The sequence below is a fragment of the Callorhinus ursinus genome, unplaced genomic scaffold, assembly GCF_003265705.2.
Source record: "Callorhinus ursinus isolate GAN/ISIS: 27379988/994484 unplaced genomic scaffold, GSC_fseal_2.0 scaffold32, whole genome shotgun sequence".
NCBI lineage: Eukaryota > Metazoa > Chordata > Mammalia > Carnivora > Otariidae > Callorhinus > Callorhinus ursinus.
In genome coordinates, this window is record NW_027397094.1 from 15,786,063 (window position 1) to 15,806,928 (window position 20,866).

A 20,866-nucleotide genomic window follows, 5' to 3' on the forward strand; every position below is an offset into this window, starting at 1 on the left:
CCCTAGCTCTTCAGGTAGAGTGTGATTAGATGAAAGCAATCAACCTATGACATTCTACCAGACAAGCCTTTATAGTTTAGAGGTTGGCAACACATTAAGCTAAACTCAATCTGACCATGTCTTGTCGTCCATGCTGGGATGGTGGCAGGTGGGGAGTAGTTTTTCATTCTCTCTACCAATAGCAATGAATAAAGAAACCACTGCATCTATCTTGTGACTCTAATGGAGCTAGCCTAAAGACAAAGCTAATGCATTATGAATGGAAATGGCTAAAAAGAAATGGAAAATATCTGGTTTTTGATGACAAGTCTGAACTGTTGAATCAACCAAGCCAGCTGCCCATCCTAATCTTGTTTAAGCCAATTAGAGCTGGTGTTCCTATTAATCATGACCAAACACATAGCTGATTCAACCAAAGTCAAATGACTCTGATTGGAATTTAGCCTCTGCTACAGAGTTGGTGACCTCTGAGAAATACTTTATCTCAATTTGAACTTCTGTATTTGTAATAAACATCTCTTATTTCTACCTCAGAGGATGGATTATAAAAAGAAAGCTACAAATGATACATACAATCTATAAAAGATGAGTAGTAGTAAAAAAAAAAAGTACATAACTTCTCAAAACCTTGAATAGAGTAGGAGGCACTAATGCAATGAAAATCACCTAAAAATGTGCATGGTGTATGGTGGCCAAGACGTGACCACTGTAGTCCTCATTAGTTTATGATTCTTCTCTTAGTATGTTAAAAATAAAGACCGAATGAGACCAATGATTAATTCCACCCAAGATTCAACCTGCCAGCAATAATAAAAGATATTTTGCGGAAGGGTAGTGCAGTGACTCATCACCATAAACATCATCCTCGTCACTACCACTATGGCCACCATCACTGTCATTAACAGTCATTGGTCTGGAGCTGTTCTAAGGATTGTTGATCCTCAAAACAACCTTATGAAGTAGGTATAGCACTGCGACATTGTATACGTTTAAAAACATAACTGAAATTCTTTGACATCCCTAGAGTCAGGAGGTAGAGTCTACATCCTCTCCTTTTGAACCTGGTCTGGGCTTACTGACTTTCTGGTTATCAATGGATTGTAGAGAGAGTAATGCCACCCAACTTCTGAGGCTAGGTCAGAAAAGGCCATACAGCCTTCACTAGGTGTTTTGGGACCCTTGCTCTGAGGGTAGCCAACTGCCATGCAAGAAGTCTACCCATTCTGAAATCACCACATTGGAAAGACTAGCCTCAGTCACTTGTTCAATGGCATCAGGTGAAGTCTTGGCTGACACCCACTATCAGCTGCCAGCATGTGAGTGAGCCATCTTGCCTGTCCAGTCCAGCGGAGCTGATAGCACTGCAGCCTCAACCTCACGTCGCAACCCCAAGTGAGAACTGCCTTGTCAAGCCCTACCCGAGCTATGACCCACAAAAATGCCAAACAAAGTAAAACTGTGCTGGGACAGACCCTTTTTAACCAGGTGAGAAAATTAAGGCAACCTCAGAAAGAAAAGAGCTGTTCTGATCACCAGCCTGTTCAGCTTCCTTTTCGTTTTGTGGATGTGCCAGACAGCCACAGACTCTAGAGGCTAAAATCTACCTCTGCAGCCTATTTAAAACTCTAAGTAACAAGTTACTTTTTTTCCCCTGCATCACTCAGTAGTAAACAGCGGGTGAAGAAGGAAAGAGAGTACCACCAGAAATAATTGGAGAGAGAATTATCTGGAACAACTACCAAACACTCAGTTTTAAGACCTGAAGTCAAAGTCATCAGGGATCCCCATCAAACCACTCCTCCTTTTAATTTCTCTACTTATATTCATGGTCTCTATTTCCATCCAGCCAACTGCTCTGCTCCGGGTGGCTCACAGAGTGTAACACACACTGAGCCCTCATGTGTTAGAAGAGTTGAATGAAGGCCAGAAATCATGGTCACTTTTTATATGTTTCTTTCCTTCAACTCCCATATCCAATCCCAGACTCTATGTTGAGAATACTCTTAGGGTCTATTTTTCCCCTGTACGACCGCTACCCCAAATTAAGCATTTCATTTCTTCACCCCCAGGAAAGTTGCAATTAAGGATGAGATTTTCTGCCTTCAAATATTTCATTCTTCCAATCTGTTCCTTCTACTATCGCTCCAGAAATGTTAGTCGCTCCCGTTGCTTGCTAAATGGAAAGTAAAGTCCTTCGAGTTCTTTCCCAAGATGACCTCAGGCCTGCCCTGGACTCCTTCCCCGTTGCTCTCCTGTGTGTTCCCAGATGTCAGCAAGGTGGGCCACTTGCTCTGCCCGGGACAAATGTGCAAGTTGCAAATTACAGATGACTATTTTTCATGCCTTTCTTCAGAATCTTCACCCATTAAAAGCCAACCAGTTCATCAAGGCCCAGCTCAAATGTCGCTTTAATAAAGAACTCTTCCCTGATCCCCACACCATATGCAATGTCTCCTTTCTCTGAACCCACATGGCATTCTGCAGTACTCTTAAGACCCTCATTACCCCGTGCCTTCATGCCTAGGTTGTGTGTACAGATACCTTCTTCTACTATATATACTTAATGAGGTTTCAGAATATTTCAGACTCATTTTTTTAATCCTATGAAGCATAGAGTCTAGCAAGGTATTAACCACAACAGGAACTCAATAAGTACTTAATTAACTGAATGAACTTTCAGGGAAGTTACATTTAAAGGACTCCTCCAACTTGAAGCAAAGAAAACAATTAAGTTTAAAAAAAAATTCATCCTAATAAAGGTTAATAGAGGAAAACTTTCCTGATAAGTGATCCCAGTGGATTGACCACATTAAAAATTAAAGTCTCCGGGTAGGTCTCAATATGCCATTCTACTTTGCTGGAGCGGTATTGGCTTTTAAGCGTGCAATGATTGAATGGAAATTTTAGATTATTTGACTGCAATTTTGAAGTAGGGAAAAGACTTTCTAAGCAAGACACAAAACCTGGAAGTCAAAAAGGAAAAAAAAAGTGATAAATCTGAAATCATATATATTTCAACTTCTACTTGGCAAAAATGCCATAAATGAAAGTCAAACTACAAATGGCCTATTAGGAAAAAAATATTTCTAGCATGTGTAGCATAGTCCAAGAGTCAAATTCTTTAACCTTCAAAGAGTTTTGAAAACCGTAAGAGAAATAGCAAATATCCCAAGAGAAAACAGGAAGAATGGGCAGAAGAGAGTCAGGGCCAATAAATACATGAAAAGGTGACTGGCCACATTCAAGGCAGACATGTACCATCTGGGAAATGAAAGTCTCCAAGTGGTACAATTTGCTCTTTTAGGGGCGGGGGATAAATCAGTACCCTTTTTTTAAGGAAAGTAATCTGGCAATATTTGTCAAAATTAAAAGTGCAGCTGGTCTTTGAGCTAGCTCTTCCACTTCTAAACATTTACCTTACAAATATATTTAGACAGAAGAGAGAGAGAGATGTGAGACAGAACAGTAATTGCATCAAGGGAAATAACTGGAAACCAAATGGAGAAAACTGGAATTGACCACATTCATTGTTACATACCATGCGACCATTTACAACAGAAGGCTAAGCTTTATCTCTTACGAGGGAAAGATTTCCAAGAAAAATTAAGTGAAAATAAAGCACAGAACAAATAGTATTCTGTTGGGATCTCATTTGAACTTTTTTAAAAGTCACAAAAGCACAGGCGTTTATATCCAAACCGGCCTACGCATGAGTGAGATATTTCTGGAGGAATATACTTATTACCCCGAGGGTAGGAACAAAGGGTTTTTACTGTATATTTTACCCATTTCTGTTGTATTTTTTTTCTGTCAAAGAAACCACATGAATCCTTTACTTTACTTTTATAACAAGAAATAAATTTTAAATTTTTAAAAAATTATCCACTTCTTGGGGCACCTGGGTGGCTCTGTTGGTTAAGCAACGGACTCTTGATTTCGGCTCAGTCATGATCTCAGGATCGTGAGATCGAGCCCCGAGCATGGGGCTGGCTCCATGCTCTGCGGGGAATCTGCTTGAGATTCTCTCTCTCCTTCTCTCTCTGCCCCTCCCCACCCCGCTCACACACACCCTCTCTCTCTAAAATAAATAAATAAATCTTAAAAAAAAATCATCCACTTCTTCCCCTTCTGCCATTTTGCCAAATTTTGCACAGTCCTTAACCTAGATGCTAAACCTCCCCCCTTTGCAGAATCCTTGTCATGGTTTGCGGGCCTGTTTTGATCCGTGCAAGCTTGAAGTCAGGGGAGTGGCTTCCTAATCAGAGTGTCTCCGAAGTACAAGAGCTGCATTCAGTCCCGAGAGCCACAGGATAAATGGAAGCACATGCCCACGCTGCGGACAGCCAAGGAATTTTAAAGGGAAACAGGAGCAAGACAAGAACGAGAGATCATGCCTTGTAAATCACCCCTCCGCTTATCTCCTGGGTCCCTTCCAGTCGCTCAACTCGGAATGAATAGGGACTGGTCCGACCAGACCCGGCACTGTAGGTGAAATATATTATCCCTCCTACCTCTCAGAACACGCCACTTTCCAAAGAGAGCTCAGTAATAAATGCGAGCAGAGTGAATGGAAGACGGACCTGCCAGAGAGCTCACACCCTGAGTATTTTATCTGACAGGTGTGCAGGCCAAAGTGTTAAGGAGGGGAGGATTCCGTGCAGCTAAGCAGACATGTGTATCTGGCTGCTGGGAAAAGAAAATACAGAAATGTCCCCAAACTATCTTGTGTTCTAGACAGAAGAGTAAAAGCTCTTTAGGGGTGCGCAATGCTGCTACATGGGTGTGAGCCAGCCTGGCCAGGCTGACAGCACAGTGCAGAACGGCAGGGGTGGGAGCGAGGGGGAAGCTGCCAGGCTGTCCTGTATTTTCCTGCAACATCGTGACGTGCTTTCCCTGGTGCCTAGCCATTGTCCAAACGGACAATAATCGTGGCTCAGGAGACAACGAACAGCCCGCCTGCAAGGGACGGAGCCTCGTTTCTGACTTTGACAAAGTATCCCCAGCGAGTGATCTTCAACTTCAACAGGGTGTGCCTGTAAACTGAGCTCGCACCCCAAAACAAAGATGGGACCAGCATCTACTTCCGGCTGAGGGAGCTCAAGGGCAGCTTCTGCACAAGCGATGGGCAGGCGGCAGGTTCGAGAAGCAAAGGGCAGGAGGGAGACATGGGAGCTCCAGCTGATAGCACGTGCACACAGGTGGCCGGGCAGGGAGAGGACTGTGACATCAAGGAGCCGGTGCACACCAAACACATCTGCCATCCTCCCACGCAGTCTCGCCTTGAATGCCACCCTTCCCCCCAACTTCAGGATTCCTGCAGCACAAACACTGGTCCGAGTTGGACCGGTGACTGAGGATGGGCTGTTGTTCACTGATGCCAAGAGAACAGGTGGAAAGACTGAGGTGCCGGGGAGGGGGGCCAGCCAGCCCGCCCCACCCCAGGCAGGGTTGGCTGCAGGCCTCTCAGCCAGGCAGAGGGGGCGCTCTCTGCAAGGGACCCCAGTGCAGGAGTCCCTGGGCAGGCTGGAAGCCTAACTTTACCACATGTAGCTGGGCAACCTTAGGGCAAGCTCCTTAACCTCACTGTGCCTGTTCCTCGCCCACCAAGGAAGGATTTTGGATGGAGAGGACAACAGCCCTGGGCCTGTCCCACTGCACACAGCAGCTACGGGTGAACTCCTGCATCTCCCTGCTTTCTCACTGCTGATCATGTGACTTCCGCAGCTTGCTGTTCCCAGCTCCGGTTTCTAACAGGGATCAACCCCCAGCCCCGCCCTCAGGCACTGGCCTCTTCATCCCATGAATGGTGAATCGCAGCTCATCTCCGCAAAGCTCTCCCTCGCTTCTCTCAGACACACTAGCTCCCCCTCCCCTGGGATTAGCCACGGTGTTTTGTCCACACCTCTCTTTTGACACGTATCATATGTTGTAATAAGCATCCACATATATTCACTCCATCCCAAAGCGAGGACCGTTCAAGGTCAGAGCACACCCTTGACAAATGAGTCAGTGAGGGAACAGATTTCTCGCAAGGTTTGTGTCAGTCCACCTTGCGTTTCCTTCGGCCACCATCAGGGGTTAGAGGAAATCTGAGCCCACGGCAGAACTGGAGATGAGCTTCCAGAAGGACCTGCAGGATGGATTCGCCATCAGCAGAAAGAGTGGGACAACCCAGTCCCTCCCACCGCTCTCCAGAGCCTGACATGAGTGGGGCAGAATCTTGGTACGATTCCACCCACTGCTCTCACCACACGGTCAGCCTGGAACACTTGGTCCCCATCCCTACAGTGAGGAAGGAGAGAGTGGAAGGGCAAAGTAGCCAGGCAAGAGGAATGATAGCAAGTTCTGAGACATGAGAGCCGCAGGGAGGACAAGGAGGGACTGGAGGGGCTGACGGGTGACTGCCCCAGGGCTGGTGCTCCTCAGACTTCAAGATCCGGGCAGCAAGTGAAGGCCGCTTCCATGCGACAGGCAAGCAGCAACACAGATCGGCAAGGAGGGGGGCCACAGCATTTGGGGTCTCCACCAGGCAGGCCCTCCAATCCCCCCGAGTGAAGGATCTTACTGAAGTCCGTAGAACCTTCACTTACCGAAATTAGATGCAAGATCTTGTATTTCGGTGCACTTTTATAGGCATAGGTCCTACAGATTTTATGAGATTCTAAAAAAGCCTTGTAATCTCAAAAAAAAAAAAAAAGAAAAGAAAAGAAATGATTAATGTGCATATGGATCACTCAGGGATCTTGTTAAAAGGCAGGTTCTGGTTCCTCAACCAGGGCGGGGCATGAGGCTCTGTGCTCTAACCCCATCCGGGTGATGTCCATGTCGCTGTTCAGCAGCTCACACCTGTGGCAGCTGGGAGCCTTTCCTACCAAAGCGTCCGCATTACCAAGCAGCATGCAACCACAGGATTCAGTGTGACACAAACCGATCTGAATTTTCGTACATGTGACAAGATACACAAGATGCAGGACAAGCTCAGGCAGGTATTACTGGCACTTTTTAAGATCCCTTTGGAGTTTAGGACCAGCTCATCACAGTACGGGCGAACTACAAGCCCGCCTTCCATCCCCACTGCCAAAAAGGGAAACCTGGAGTCCCCAGTGTCTGCGCCCTTCTTGTTTGTTCAGAAGGAAACCCAGCAAAGAAAGAGTTTTCCCCCTTCTGGCTTTCATCTACCACTTCTGGGATACTGGCTAGAAAAGCAAGGATGGTCGGGTGAACTCAGTGTCTTTACAGAGAATTTGTGTGGCACTGAATATTTATGCATATGAAAGATCAGATTAAACCTTCACAGGCAAATTGAAGCCTCGGCGGCTGCTGGCAACAAATTGCACTGTCGACACAGAGCACAACTTAGCCCTCTGGGTCAGTCTTGCAGCCACCAACGGGGACAGTGTGACTGAGTGCTGCAGGTCTGGTCCCGAAAAGAAGCATACCAGGGGCGGCAGGAAGCGGGGTGTCTTTACAGCTGAATTGTGCACCAACAGCTCTATCCCTAGCACACAAAGTATCATAAAGGCTGAAATCCAAATTGAAGTCTAAAAATAGCACAATAAAATTATTTCCTTTTTTCCCCTCCACCAGAGAGCAAAGCGGCTGACATCAATATCTGCAGGGCGCAACGGACTTCTTAGTGCTTACGCGGAGGGAAGGATTACACAACTGCCCTTTCCTCACCAGCAGACCGACTGCCCCAGAAAATAAGGGAGGGGAAGCAATTACCCTGTTGCCAAAAACCAATAATGGATATTTGATTATGATTATTAATGGGGAGAAAGGGAGACAGACCGCTGAGCAGAGACCAAGCACTCGGTGAATCTGTGTGAGATTCCAAGAGGGGGAATTAATTTTTTGTTTTCTTTTCACCTCTCATCCCGTCATTTGAATATGACACCAAACTTTAAGCACGGCCTGTCACATCCTTATCCATATTCAGGGCCCCTGCACTATGGCCACATTATCTCCGCTGGATACCCAAGTGACAGGCTCCTTGCTGTGGGGAATTGTTTTCCCTTTGCCTCTAAATGTGGGGCGGAGGGTAGCAGGGAACTGACTTGTCAGATACAGGAAATTAACTAATTTTCAAGACACCAGAAAGACATTTTGTAGCAAATATTTACTTCTCTGTTTCTTTCCTACTGATATGGAACATACATTATCTAATCTGGAGGACGCTGGATTTACAATCTCCGCGAACAAAGGGATGTTATGGCTCATTCTAAAGGAAACAATGCCATCAATTCCTTCAGCCCCGGGTGAAAAAACTAGTGCGGCATGAAGCACATTTGTTCAGGAAAGAATAAAAGAAACAAGCAAACCAACAACAACAAAGACAAAAACAGACTCATCAATACAAAGAACAAACAGGTGGTTGCCAAAGAGGAGAGGGATGAGGGGATGGAGGAAATGAGTGAAGGGGATTGAGAAGTACAAGCTTCCAGTTATAAAGTAAGTAAGTCGTGGGGATGAAAAGTGGCATAGGGAGTAGAGTGAAGAGTACTGTAATACACTGATCGTGGTGAGCATTTTGTAATGTATATATTTGTTGAATCACTATGTTGTACATCTGAAACTAATTTAGTATTATATATCAACTATAGCTAAAAATAAAAATAAAAATTTTAAAGAACAAAAGGGACTTGAGGGATGTAGGTAGAGAGGGGAGGGAGCAATTTCTCTGACTTTGTATCACATCCTGAACACCAGTTCCCCTATATTGCCTTACCTATCCATTGAATTTCCAATTCCAATTACTGTCTGCCTTCAGGGTGCACATCCAAACTTGGCCACTGGCCACTTCGTCCAAATTTGGCCACTGGCAACTCAAGATCTGCAGAGGGGAAGGCTGGGAACAGGGAGGACTGAAGTAGAAGATGCTGGGTGAGGTAACTGGTGTGGATCACCCTCTCTGTGCCTGGCAGTGTTCTAGGCACTTCTCATGCATGATTTCTTTCTACCATACAATTTCGCTTGAGGTGAGTATGGTTATGATGATGATCTCAACCTTAGAGATCAGGACACAGGCTCAGAAGATTCTGGTATGTGCTCAGTTACCTACCTAACTAATCAGTGGAGCTCAGATTGCAGCCCATCCTGATGACAAAAAAACCTATGATCTGATGGCACCAGATTTTCACTCATCTTATGAGAAATATTTAGTACTACTAAAATTATGGTTATAGATATCATATAGTAACGTAGGGGAAGTATTTTTTGACACACGACCTAGTTGAAAAAAGCAGTATTTCCAAACTCAGTACATATAATTAATTATAACTGTTGTCAGGCCTGAAAGATCTTAGGTATACTCAGAGTATGAGGAGTAAAATATAAATGTCAGGACAGACTGGGACACAAACAGAGTTCTGCAAAACCTAACTCTAAATCTAAATCTAAAGTAGATTCTGGCTCCCAATTCTTTAGGATGTGACACTGATGGGAATGAAAAAGTGATATGATGGGTTCTGGTTCCTATGTCTGAGAAGTTTTACATTCAAAAGTTATATTGCCAGGTGCAGAACAGTGCAGTACTGCACCTTTCATCTGAGTGGGGATCGTCAATATATATGGTTACACTATTGAAAAGCAGTGAAAGGATAAACCCTAATTGAATGAAAACGGCTTCCTGTAGAGGGAAGTAACGGAACAGGTTGGAGAGAGGGAAGGACAGCCATATGTCTCTGAATGTACCTTGCTTTGCACATTTGACTTTGAACCATAAAGTTTGTGTTACATATTTCTAGAAACAGCAACCACTGAAATAGAAGGCCAAATAAAACAGACTAAGCTTACTGCGCACTGAGCTAACTATGCATTGAGTTGACAGATGAACTTTATCAAGGGAAATTCAAGTGATTTTTATAAAACTGTAATTTAACTTTGCATCCTTAAGAACAGGAAGAACTGCAAAGAAGTTTTAAGTTGCTTTTAGTTATTACATTATCAGTAATACTATCGATATTATATATGATATGCTATCATATAAAATATGGATATACCAAATATACTATATATATATATATATATACACACTTGTACTATATACATATATGAACATATGCCCCATATCCCACTGTACATATAGTCAAATATACTATTCTATATATAGATAGATAGATAGAGAACTAGATGACGGGTAGATAAAATAATTATGTTAGTGATAACAGAAACCAAAATTTTCAGTGTATGAAAAAAGAAATAGAAATATAAAATTAAAGAAGTTAAGTGAAGCCATGTAATCCTAAATTTGGACTGGAAATAACAGTATGAATCTGTGATATAATTTCTTTGTCTAAAAATATCCTAGCTGTGTCTACTGAAGAGGTCAAGAAATAATAACCAACCCAGTAGTTATGAGCATTCCCAGGGCCCAGACTGTGGTCTCTAAATATCATTTCCTACTAAAAGTAACAAGGACCCCTTGCAGAAAATGCTGATTCCAGATCTGGGGCAGGAAATGTACATGACGGACCTGAAACATCTTGTTACATCAAAAAAACAAGGATGTTAAAATATTCAGGAGCCAATTTTAAAAGGGCTCTCAACCAAAGACAGGTCAATTTGAAAAAGAAAGATTCCTGCAAAGAACTGAAACATAACAAATATGTTCAAAACTTCATGACCTCATAATGATACACACACACACACACACACACACACACACACACACACATTTTTTTATTCACCTTTGGAGCATGCTAGAAAACCAATTATTATTCTGAAAATTGGTGCATAAGGAGAAAAAAATCAAATATTTATCTTGTCTTTCTTTCATAAATTGTTCCTCGGGACAATCCAATAGATGTTGAAACTAAACTTTGAGACATGTACCTCATCACCGGTCATGGGTCACTGTGAGTGAATTGAGTGGCGGCCTCTGCATAGGAAGGAACCAGAAAACAACACTGTTGAGTTCTGTGGCATCCTGTGCAGAACTTCAGTCTTTGGTCAAGTCTTAGAGTTCCTGGTTTCCCAGCCCCACAAGCCCCCTTTAAAATGATCTAAGGAATTTTCTTCTTTTATAGAAGAATTCTAGCCAAAAAAATAATGAGGACAGTGATGGAATTAAAATATTACGGTTCTGAAACCCACTAGTGAAATAACAAATCCAGACAGTAATCACCAAGGTAGGTAAAAAGATGATAGGATACGTGATACAAAGACACTGGAACCCAATAATCAAGTTCAAGTTCAACGCCACATGAGAGAGACAATAGTCATTATTGGCTTCCTTAGTTGATTCAGTAGAAAGGTACAACATTATCAGTGAAGGTCTCTTGACAATAAAATCAAACCTCAATATAATCAAATCTCCAGATTAAACTACCAGGTTATGGGGAAATAACATGGAAAAAAAGAAACATGACGATGACCACAAAGCCACAATCAGACAAATTCTGTAGGATAGAAAACTTGGTGTCTTCAACAACAATAAAAACAGGTAATTAAAGTAAAAGGAGAGAGAACCTGCAGATTAAAAGAAACCTAAAACACATTTCTTAATTTGAATAGACCACCTGTTAAAATAAAGTCAGGAGAAAATTCAGGAAAATTGGAACACTGACTGGATATCTGATGATAATAAGAAAGTCTTGTCAATATTTTTAAGTATGATAAGGGTATCACAGTTACTTTTTAAGTCTTTTTCTTGTTGAAGATATGAACTGACTTATTTATGGATTAAATAAAATGTCTGCGATTTGCTTCAAAATATTCCTGTTGGGGGTTGGGTGGGTATGGTAGGTGGAATAATGACGCCCCAAAGATGTCCATGTCTTCATCTTCAGAACCTCTGAAGGGGACTTTGCAGATGTGATTAAATTAAGGGCTTTAGGATGGGGACAGTATCCTGGATAATCTGGTGGGCCCAACGATGTCACCACTATGGTCCTCCCTCATAAGAGAGAGGCAGAAGGCTCAGAATCACAGGAGAAGGTGGTACCATGACAGAAGCAGACCGGAGTGATGAGTTTTGCAATGGATGAAGGGGCCACAAGCCAAGGATACAGGTGACCACTAGCAGCTGAAACAAATAATGAAACCAATTCTCCCCTCGGAGACTCCAGAAGGAAAGAGCCCAGCCGACACCTTGACGTTAGCTCAGTGAAACCAATGATGGACTTGTGAAAGAGAATAAATTTGTCTCAAGGTCCTAAGTTTGTGGTAATTTGTTTTCAGCAGCAATAGGAAACTGAGTAGGAGAGTGGATGGTAGTATAGCTAAAATCAGTTTGGTCACGTGTTGAAAATTGTTGATGTGTGTGATATGTACATGGGGGCTCATCATCCTTATTCATTACGTAATTTCTGTTTTTTTTAATATTTTATTTGTTTATTTGAGAGAGGGAGAGAGCACGAGAGGGTGAGGGGCAGAGGGAGAAGCAGGCTCCCCGCAGAGCGGGGAGCCCGATGTGGGGCTCGATCCCAGGACCCTGGGATCATGACTCAAGCCAAAGGCAGACGCTTAACGACTGAACCACCCAGGCGCCCCAATTTCTTTGGTTTTGTATATGTTTGAAATTTTTCATAGTAATCAGGGTTTTTCTTTAAATCTTACACTAAGGTGAATTTAAACCAAAAAGTCTATTTTTAAGATACTGCTTTCAAGTCTTATACATGTGGCTCATACCCAACTCCAGAATATTGTGCCAACATGAGTCTTGGAGAGTGGGGGCTCTAAGGGAGGTTGAAACCAACAGACCCTGTTACCCAAAGAATACTCTCTGTGGGACCTGGGCCAGGTGCTTTTTTCTGAGCCTCAGCTGCCTTATATATAATAACTGAGCTTCCATCTCATTGGGTTACTAGGAGGCTTAAGTAAAATAATCCATTTAAAGTATTTAGTGGATTATCTGACGCAGTATCTCTTAATAAAGGTTAGCTCCCTATTATCATGGCATGTCATTTTAGCCTTCCAACAAACATTTGAAAAATGTCTCAATCTGTCTCTATCATCATTTCTACAGCCCTCTAAAATGTATTTGTGACGTAAGTCTTCAGAGCCCATTTGAATCACCCATGTTCCAATTTAAAAAGCTCTTGTCTTGGTTTGACTGTTCTGCTCTGATGTCTCCCAAGGTAATGAGCAACCCAGAGCCAGAGGTATCGTGCGAAGCCCAACAGCGAAGCTATTAAGAAATCTCTATCCTGGGAACGTAGCTGGCTGGCCTCTCTGGTTCCAAATACTCTCTAATCCTTTCCCACAGGATGAAGGTCTCTGTTCCCGGTTTATTCTTCAACATGGAAGAGTCAGAACTCTCATTAGCCTAGGTAAACGGAAGGGAGAGCTTCCTTTTCCTGGCCCAAAGTTCTCTCTTCCTCTGAAGCCAGCTGCAAGAAAGATCAGACCAGCTCTTTTAGGAACAAAATTGTACTTGTGGTTCTGTGCCCAGCTCCTTCTCAGCACTGCGTCTTCTGCTAACTGGTGGCAATGGGCTCCTTGTGGGGCTCCAAGCTGGAGTCTATAGGCTGATGCCCAGAGGCTACGAAATACTCGGCATTTTAAAAGAACACACCTTTTCCCTGTACATTCTGATGTCTCAAGTTCACTGAAGTCCCTGGAGTCACACACGTAGTTGGGAGACGGGACTCACAAGCCAATTAACCGCTTCTGCACCAAAATAGTTGGGATGTTGGCTCCTGGGCAGCAGTGGAGGGAAGGGGACTCAGGGGCCCCTGCAGCCTGGCCTCCTCTTCTGTCACAGAAGTCACAACACTTCGGGGGGACGAGCAGTGAGCCAAGGAGGGCTGTCTAGACATGTATTAAGTACACTGATGAGCAAAAACTGCAATATTTTTCAAATTACTTGATACGCTTTTGAATTTCCTGAAGAAAATGACAACGTAGATTGGTAGGACCGGTTCATTTTATTATAATGCCGGCAAAAAAAAAAAAACATACCCTCAGGTGACAAAGCGAGGCTGAGGCTGCTACTGTTCTCCTGATAGCCCCCCGGGGTTGCCTCGGGCTTCTTGTCACGGGCATGAAGAATACAGAAGCAGCCACCAAATGGGGGACATGTGTTTCCGCTAAAATCCACGCCCATGTGAGGCAGTTGGTAAAGCAATGTCGGCTACGAGGTTTTCATTCGGCTCACTTTTCACATTTTCTGCGGGCCTCGACAACAGGGGATGATATTTATGTTCCTGACTTAAGATAAAAGACCAATAAAATGGTCTAAGAGGAAAATGACCAATAATGTTGATTTTAAAGACTGTCAACCTCATTATATGTGGCTGTTGTGGCTGCAGTGTCCATTTTGTTGTTGTTCCATCAAGCTCAAAGTCTGAGGCGATGCAGAGCCAAACCTGCAGGGGGAGGCTGGTCTGTGCCACCCTGAGACCACGGGAAGGCTGTGCACACCCACACGCGCCTTCCCATCGTGCCCTACAGACCCTGAGTCCTGCCTCTCTCCTGCTGCCACTCCACTTGACTTTGCTTGGCTAGTGAGCCCTGAAGATGGCTGCCGGGGGGTCACAGCTGCAGGAAATACCATTCTGCAGACATAAACATCTACATCTGTAAGCAGGGAAAAAAAGCCACTACTAACTCAGAACCACCGAAACAGCCATAGCTTCAGAGAAAAAAAAATGTTTAGTTTGGGGTGGGAGTGAGGAGGGCCGTCCGTGTTGTAACTTGCCTGCCAATGATTAAGCAGCTGGCTTTTGGCGTTTGACCTGGTGAGCCCTGAAAATACAGAGTACTGTCTAGAGTGGCTCACTGTTATTGTTATTAATACAACTATGTTGTCCAACAGACGCTTGGCTTCCAACCTGAGTCTCACAGTCTCTGTTGGTGACGAAATGCTAACTCCATGGCTTGGGGCACGGAGGAGAGCAGCTATAGGACAGGAAAAATGCATGTGACTACGTGTGATTAAGACAGATCTGAATTCAGGGCTTCAAGAGGCAAGAGACGCCGACTGAGGCTTTGAGGGGGGTTGTTGACGGTGATTATAAATCCCATCCCCAAAGCTGCCCATTCTCCTGTGTGGAAACCAGATCGGCAGTGTCCATGATCCACGTGATGTGGTAGATTTACGGACACTGTAAAAGGCTACCCTGACCGAAACCACTCCTAGACCACCCATCCCTGCCCCAGGAACTCCTGCTTTTAGACCTTTGAATAAAGTGGTGGCTATCTCCCAAATATTTATTTATCTTTCCCTGAAAGAGTAAGACGGTGACTTGGTTATCCTCACAGTCTCCAGTTACAATTGACCAGGACCCATCCCATAAGGGGAGTGGGGGCAAGTTGTCAAGGGGGCTGGAGAGGTGCGTGAGGAAGAGAGAGAGCCCAGTATCGCAGCCTCATGTGGGAACTAGGGCCTATGTGCCCTCTAAGTGGCATATGGCCACTGGTCCCTGGAGCAGCTCATCTGCTTTTCCCTAAACCTTACAGCTAGTCTATTCTTCTCTTACTCTGGGGCTCAGGTGGTGCTGAGACCTCAGCATTGACTGTGACAGCAACTGGCTGGTACATCAGTCACCATTTTCTTTATCCGCTTCCCAAATTCTCATGTCGTGAGGTCCTGTGGCTGCTATCAGGAGTCAGACTTGGATAGGGAGGCACAGAGACCAAAGCCAAACGACTGGCCAATTTGCTCTCACAAGACCATCCCTCAGGGTGTGAATATCTCTGTGGATATTGTCCGGCTGAATCTTAGAGAAGACTCCTTCCTCCCAGAAAGACTAAAGTAGCCTGAGAAGAAGCCAAGCTCCCACTGTCACAGCTGCTCTAGAAGGGTCTAACTGCTGACAACCTGGAAAACAAAGATGGGACCAAATTCATTCTGAAGCTGTACGGTTACACCTGACTAAATCCTTCTAGTGCAAAGCATTCACAGACACTTCCAGAATCAGATAAAGCATACTCTATATGAGACCCTGCCCCTCCAGCAAGCAGCAGGGCAAGACAAACTTACAGAAACACATCCCCCCTCCATGCTCCAATAAACCACACGAATGAGTGCCCTGGCACCAAAGCAACACTCTAGAACAATTTCCACCCTGTAACTACGAGAGTGGACAAACGCCATTATCGAAACAAAAGTAAACTCTACTGAACGGCAATAAATCAAGAACATTGTAGAGGCAGAGCGTCAACTAAAAGAGACAGTTCACGTACAGAATAGGGAGGTGTAGCGCTGTGACCCATCTGCCCCAGGGAAACGCATCTAACTAACCAGGGCGTTTACTTATTTTCCCATTTCTAGAATAATAGAGGAAATCACTCAAATGGCTTTGTGTAATGGTCACAAGTCATCATCCTGGTGATTCTCTTCTCCTCAGGCCACGAGATAATTTCACGATTTCTTCAGGGGATTTTTTTTTTTCAGAAGCACAACTAAAAGACCCTGTTTTTATGATGAACGGGGAGCTGCAGAATTCTTTTGATGCTTAGCACACAATACCGTCACATAAAATTCTCCCAGCTCAAGAAATGTCATCTTTACATCAGCAGTAACAGAGGGGGGAAAAAAAAAAAACCTGCTTTCCGCCTGAGGCGGTTGTGATAAGGGATTTAGAGCCCATCCTGGTGTGAGCTCCCGGAGATAATGAGATGCAGCCAGCTCAGAAAGTGTCGGCTGCTCACTGCTTTCTAGCTCACGCTCACGCAGCTGTTGCATGACTCAGGCGGCTGGGGTGGCCGGGTGGGGAGGAACAGGGAGCAAAATGAGTCACAGAAAATGTTGTGTGTCATATTTTGTCTCACCTGCATTTGCCAGGGCTGCTGCAGAGCTAGCATCTCACTTTACTGAGTAAGGACACAGAGCAGAGTCTTAAAAGTGACTTGCGCTCTGGAAGTGAGCGTTGGAAAAATTCCATGAGGAGTTTCGCTTGTATTAATCATGCGGCTGAAGCTAACAGGTTCATACCATGTTAGCAAATTAAACTATCGTACAATCTTGACAACGCTTCCCTGAATCCTTAAAAGTCTTCTCATTTTAATTAATGACAAATTGGATATCTACCTACTGGGGTTTCCACTGATACAGCAATTAATTTTTCTCTAAGATTTCTCAACTCGCTGCCAAAAGGCATCAAAAACACTCAAGCTATAATGGTTTCTCTTGAGTTCGCAAAAATCCCCTTAGCTTGGACATTCCCTATTGATTAATTATAATCGCCTTTTTAAAAAATGTGACAGGCAACCTGGAAATGCACACACTCTGAAGCACACTGGCGTATCTGGGGGGCCAGTGGGCACATAGCCTCAAAGAGCATGGTGGACATCACCTCTGTTTAGTCTCCCCTAGTCATTGCAACTGATGTCTCTTAGCCACCTAAACGAAACAGAGTAAGGAAAACAGGAATCACTGGGCATCTGGCCAAGCCTTGAGCCTCCTTGAAAACTGGTTGATTTCTTAATTGATCTCAGCGGACAGAGTGATCCTATCACAGGTTGAAAGCAGAGAAACTTTGGGTTGAGCTGCACAAACCTCAGGAGAATCTGCTGGCAGGGCCTTCTGTTTGAAATTATAATCAATCTCCTATCTACTCTCTACTCTATTAGTCAAAATCATGGTCGTCCTTTTGTTTGTTTGTTTTCTGAGGCTACTTTTAGAAACAGCACTATATCCAATTAAAGCCTTGATTCATCAGTGACAAAGACGGTGCTGACAGGTGTCTATGACCTCCTCACAGGTATTCCTATGTTCTTTTGGGTTCTGACCTGGCAGTCAAAAATCTGTCTTCCCCATGTACCACATCACTCTGCTCCCCAGACTCTTCCTGCTGCACTCTGTGCTGAGATCTCCCCCCTCTTCGGAGCCCTTCACTAGACAGGCCCAGAGGGCTTCTGTTCATCCTTCCTCTTCTTCCCTTCTGCCACCCCCTTCCCTAGTGCAGCATTTTTGCTTGCTCAAAGGAACACGTCAGGGGGCGCCTGGGTGGCTCAGTCGTTAAGCGTCTGCCTTCGGCTCAGGTCATGATCCCAGGGTCCTGGGATGGAGCCCCGCATCGGGCTCCCTGCTCGGCTGGAGGCCTGCTTCTCCCTCTCCCACTCCCCCTGCTCGTGTTTCCTCTCTGTCTCTCTCGGTCAAATAAATAAATAAAATCTTTAAAAAACAAAAAAAAAAGGAACACGTCAGAGGGAGAGAGCCAAGTATATTGGAGTTAATTTCTTCAAAAAATGCTATCCCTGAGGTGACTATAGCCTGAGCCCCACAGAGGGTCAAGGTGAAGTGCCTTGTAGCTCCATGAATCACAGAAGAGATGGTAAATTCTTCCCAGCCTGAGCTCTGGAGCCTGGGAGCTCAGGTCTTTCTCTTCTCAAAAACTCCACAACCAGCCAGACTGGTTCTAAAAACAGAAGTTTGCTCTAGGATCGTAGCCATTTGGTTGTAGAAACCATGGGAGGCTCTCAACCTTTGTCACAGCCATTAACAAGAACTCAATTACCTCATCTCTTTCCCTCCCCACCCTCTACAGGAGGTGCTAACAGCTGGCTAAAGGGTAGGGGGCAGAAAAAAGCTGTGTTTGGGTAATCAACAAGGGCTGGCAGACTCCTGGGGGAGGCTATTAATTACAAGCCAACTACTCCCTTCTCCCCATAATTTTACCAGGAAGATAAGGGACTCTCTTCTGGCTTAATAAAATAAGGTTGTTTTGTTTGTTTGTTTAGAGAGAGAGAGAGCATGAATAGAGGGGGAGGGGCAGAGGGAGAGAGAGAATCTCAAGCAGGCTCCATGCCCAGCGTGGAGCCCGACACAGGGCTCAATCGCATGACCCTTAGATCATGACCTGGGCTGAAATCAAGTGTCGGATGTTTAAATGACTGAGCCACCCAGACCCCCCTAAAATAAAGTTTTTTTTTAATGTAGATTTTTTGGTTTTATAATTTTTATGGTGCCATAGCTGCTACTAAGGCAATATAACTAGCATGTATGAAGCCCTTATTGTATATAGAAACATTCTTTATCTTACTTTATGACTGGTTCATTCTAATAACAGAAAATTGGATCTTGAAGAGAATTATTGACCTAGTGGCAACCCACAGCTCAAAAGTAACTGCACTCAAACCTCGATAATCTGATTGCAGAGCCCACACTACCTTATGATCCAGCAATCACACTGTGCATATTTACCCATAGAATACAAAAACACCAATTCAAAGGGATACACGCACCTCTATGTTTATAGAAGCATTATTTACAGTAGCTGAGATATGGAAGCAGCCCAAATGCCCATTGATTAATGAATGGATAAAGAAGATGGGGTGTATACAAACAATGGAATATTACTCAGCCATCAACATGGCTGGAGAGCATTAGGCTAGGTGAAATAAGTCAGTCAGAGGAAGACAAATACCATATGATTTCATTCAGATGTGGAATTTAAGAAACAAGACAAATGAGCAAAGGAGAAAAAAATAAGAGAGACACAAATCAAGAAACAGACTCAACTATAGAGAACAAGAACAAATGGATGGTTCCCAGAGGGGAGGTGGGTGGGGGGATGGGCGAAACAGGTGATGGGGATTAAGGCACACACCTGTATACCTGAAACTAGTATTACGCTGTCAACTATACTGCAGTTAAAATAAAAATTTTGAAAAATTTTGAAAAATTTAGATGTCTCAGCTTATCTATATAATCATCAAGAACGAGAATGTTTGAGGATTATTTTTATGGTCTCCAGGGAAGGGAGACCATTTGTATTAGTTCCTTCCTCTGGGCGCTGCTGGTCAGTGCACCTAGGAGCAAAGAGTGGGTTCTGGCCCCACTTTGTGGACCGGGTGTATTGGTCAGATGGGACTCAGGTGGTGGCAGCATTTCTTCTAGCCCTGAAGAAAAGACACCTAATGGGAGGACTTGGGTTTCTAGAGGCAAGAGCTCTGCTCTCTCTTTCTGAAGAACCATGTGTACGCCTTTTTCAATTGATCTGAGTGCTCTGGAAACTAACTTCAGCATAACTGAACATTACAGGGGAAAAAGTTATTTCTGAGCAAAAATTCATTACTAGAGTTCTCAGAAACTGGAATTGTAGTGACTCGTAAGGCAAACGTAGACCCACAGCTTTATTAAAAACCACCATTTACATATACTTATGAAAATGTTACTTAGTTTTATAGACACATCAGTCATAATCAGTTTAGTTTCTAAAATAGTAAACTAGGGGCACCTGGGAGGCTCAGTCGTTAAGCGTCCGCCTTCGACTCAGGTCTTGATTCCAGGGTCCTGGGATCGAGGCCCGCATCGGGCTCCCTGCTCGGCGGGAAGCCTGCTTCTCCCTCTCCCACTCCCCCTGCTTGTGTTCCCTCTCTCGCTGTGTCTCTCTCTGTCAAATAAATAAATAAAATCTTAAAAAAAAACAAACAAACTGCCTTTAAGGGGCACCTGGGTGGCTCAGTCCGTTAAGTGTCTTACTCTTGATCTCAGCTCAGGGTTTGATCTCCAGGTTCTGAGTTCAAACCCCATATTGGACTTAACACTGGGCATGGGCCTACTTTAAAAAAAGAAACAAAAACATATATAGAGAGAGAGAGAAAGAGAGAGAGAGAGTAAGCTAGAGGGGGAAAATGTCATTAAGAAAATCATAAAGAAGAGAAAATATACTTGCAGTACTCTACCGGATTTATATTAAAAAAAAAAAATCCCCATGTAAGTGGACCTACATTCAAGAGTCAGCTGTATAGATTTGTAAGATCGATTTATCTGGTTTTAGAAGGGAAATGTGGGCTTGCTACAAATGTATCAACCTACGGGTGAAATCATAAGTGTTTCCTGAGCATGCCATCCAGGCGAGAAGGCAGGACACAGTTAAAAAGAAAACTCGTGTCCCAAGGCAGTGCGATCAAAGAGCAGGCGCGAGAAAGCCAGAAGACAAGAGGAGCCAGAAGAGGGAGAAATCACGGTGGGCCA

At 44.1% G+C, this 20,866-nt stretch overlaps 1 protein-coding gene across 3 annotated transcripts in view; it reads right to left on the reverse strand.

Moving 5' to 3' along the window:
* DISC1 (DISC1 scaffold protein) overlaps positions 1–20,866 on the reverse strand; it is a 393,175-nt gene that overhangs the window by 57,328 nt on the left and 314,981 nt on the right. The gene's annotated exons all lie outside the window — the stretch shown is intronic.